Below are 3384 nucleotides of genomic sequence, written 5' to 3' on the forward strand. Positions count from 1 at the left end.
GATGTTTTGATTTAATTTTGTGGATGTGGAAATTAAGCCAAGCCTGACCAGTCAGCTTTTTGTGATTGTACAAGAAGTCTGGAACAGAAATAGAAAATGAACACAGTTTTGCTGAGTTCTTACTATTCTGTGTGTTGCTGTGTCTCAACCACATGCTTCAAGAACCTGACTGTGTTTCAAAGTTAAAAATACCAGTGGTTTTCTACAGCCTGTTTGCTGGCCACACTTCTCTCCTGTACACTGTTCAGTTCTTGATTCCTTCCCTTCAGCCCTGTCTTTACAGAGAGGGGCTGTAAATTAGAAAAGTTGTGCTTAGACTCAGCCCTGACCCCAGGAGTCCTCAGTTGAGGTTGTGGCTGCTGATGTTCCTATAAAGTATGGGTCTCAGCTGCATTCTTGCCTAGGGTTCTCCAGGATCGCTGTGAGCTGGTGTCCTTTGCCATCTGATTGACAAAATTAATCTTATGATAGGGGTAAACACGACATCTCTAGCTTTAGTATATGTGGATGTTAGAGCGCCATCAACAATAAAGCACCTGTCCGCCTCGCATAAACTGTACCCTCAGCAATTCTGGGCTCTTCAGTCCCCAGCAGAACACCAAGTTACGTAACACGGGTTCACCATATGACCTGCTTTTTCTCCTGAAATATCAAATTCGTTTGTTTGCACACAAAAGGAAAGAGGAAGGGGTTTTACACAATACATCCTGCAATCCATACTGATTTCCTTTTTGGTCCATGTATCTGTGTTATCTACACCTACACACAGTACAATAGCCTGTAGTCACAGAGTTCCTAAGTCAAAGGCATTTTAAAACTAAAGTACTAAATATTTCTCTTAAATATTATTATAGCATGCACACACATGGAGGCAACAAAGTGCCAAAGTGAGGGAGTCTTCCGAGAGAGAGCCACATTGCTACAATTTTTGGCTTTGTTTGCAAAAACAAATACCCTGAAATCATGCAAGAAGCTGAGAAATCTAGGTAACAGCCCAACCAGAGGAGAAGCATTACTGGACTCAGTGCTCACCGCTGTGGATGAAAAAAAGAGGTCAAAACTGGAGGCAGTCTGGGCTGCAATGATCACTCCCTGGTGCAGTTTGTGATCTTGAGGGATATAGGGCTGGCAAAGAGTGAAGTCAGGACCTTAAATTCTAGGAGAGCAATCTTCCAGTTGTTTAAAGAACTAGTGGATGAAATCCCCTGGGACACTGTCCTGAGGGACAGAGGAACTGATCAGAGCTGGCAACTCTTTAAGGACACCTTTCACAGACCACAAGAGCTCTGGATCCCCATGTGTAATAAATGAGCAGGGAAGGCAGGAAAATGGCTGAGCAAGGACCTGCTGCTGGTCAAACTGAGGCACAAGAAAGAATTGCACAGGCAGTGGAAGCAGGTGTATGTGGCCTGGGAAGCATATGGGGATGCCACCCGGATGTACAGGGATGAGATCAGGAAAGCCAATACACTGTTGGAGCTGAACTTGGCAAAGGTTGCAAAGAATAATAACAGATTCTACAGGTATACTAGCTAGAAGAGGAAGGCTAAAGAGAGCGCACCCCCCCCCAAAAAAAACAAAACAAAACAAAACAAAAAAAACTGAAGGGAGAACTGGTGACAACAGACACAGGGAAGGCTGAGGTACTCTGCAACTTCTTTGCCTCAGTCTTCATTGGCATTCACTTTTCCCACAACTAGGAGCCACAGTCTCTCAAGTCCCTGAGCCTCAAGGCAGGGACTGGGGGAATGTAATCCTTCCCACTGTGCGTGAAGGTTGGGTTTGAGATCACCTGATGAAACTGAACAAGTCTACAGAGCCCAGTGAGATCACAGATTCACAGAATCATTCGGGTTGGAAAAGACCTCCAAGATCATCTGGTCCAACCATCCCCCTACCACCAATGTCACCCACTAAACCATGTCCCTAAGCACCATGTCCAACCTTTCCTTAAACACCCCCAGGGACGGTGATGCCCTGGGCAACCCGCTGTCCCAATACCTGACTGCTCTTTCTGAGAAGAAATGTCTCCTCGTTTCCAACCTGAACCTCCCCTGGCACAACTTGAGGCCATTCCCTCTAGTCCTAGCACTAGTTACCTGTGAGAAGAGGCTGACCCTCAACTCCCCACACCTTTCCTTCAGGTAGCTGTAGAGAGCAATGAGGTCTCCCCTGAGCCTCCTCTCCTCCAGACTGAACGACCCCAGTTCCCTCAGCCGCTCCCCATAGGACTTCGGTTCCAGGCCCTTCACCAGCTTCGTAGCCCTTCTCTGGACACGCTCCAGGGCCTCGATGTCCTTCTTGTAGTGAGCGGCCCAAAACTGAACACAGTACTCGAGGTGCGTCCTCACCAGAGCAGAGTACAGGGGGACGATCACCTCTGGTCCTGCTGGCTACACTATTCCTGATACAAGCCAGGATGTCATTGGCCTTCTTGGCCACCTGGGCACACTGCTGGCTCATGTTCAGGCAAGCATCGACCAACACCCCCAGATCCTTTTCCTCTGCCCCAGGCCTGTAGCGCTGCACGGGGTTGTGCATCCCAGGGTCCTGAGGAAACTGTCGGATGGAGTTGCCAAGCCTCTCTCCATCATACTTGAAAAGTCCAAGCAGTCAGATGAATTTCACAGTGTCTGCAAAATGGAAACATCACTCCAGTTTTTAAAAGGAGTAGAAAAGAAGACCTGGGGAACTACAGACTGGGGGGAATGTTTTTGCAAGAGGGGAGATTCAGATTAGATGACAGGAAGAAAATCTTTACTCAGAGGGTGGGGAGGCCCTGGCACAGGCTGCCCAGAGAAGCTGTGGGTGCCCCATCCCTGGAGGTGCTCAAGGCCAGGCTGGATGGGGCTTTGGGCAACCTGCTCTGGTGGGAGGTGTCCCTGCCCACGGCAGGGGGCTGGGACTGGATGGGCTTTAGGGTCTTTTCCAGCCCAAACCATTCTGCGGTTCTAAGCCCCCAGCCGCGGGTTAGCACCTTCCTCGCCTCACACCAACGGACGCTGGCCAAAACACTCGGGCAGGGCTCAGGGCCCCGCTCGGGAGGCGCAGCGCTCGGGCCGTCCCACCGGCGAGCTCGGCGCCAGCCCGCAGGTGCACGCAGCTCGGGCAGGGACGCCCCGCGGCGCTCTGAACGCGCGGGGTTTGGCGGCGCACACACCCGGCCTGCCGCCGGGCTGCGGGGCCGCACCTGCCCCACCCCCGGCGCCCCCCCCCCCCCGCTGCCGGTGCCAGCCTCAGCCCCGTCCCCGTCCCGGTCCCCGCGGCGGGGCGCCCTGCCGGGGCTCCTCCGGGCCTCGGGGGCCGCCGCTCCCTGACGACAGCGGAAGGCGGGCGGCGGGGCCGGGCCGAGGGCGGCGGGCAGAGGCGGTGCGGCCCCGCCTG

The sequence above is a fragment of the Oxyura jamaicensis genome, chromosome Z (genome assembly GCF_011077185.1).
Source record: "Oxyura jamaicensis isolate SHBP4307 breed ruddy duck chromosome Z, BPBGC_Ojam_1.0, whole genome shotgun sequence".
NCBI classification, from domain to species: Eukaryota; Metazoa; Chordata; class Aves; order Anseriformes; family Anatidae; genus Oxyura; species Oxyura jamaicensis.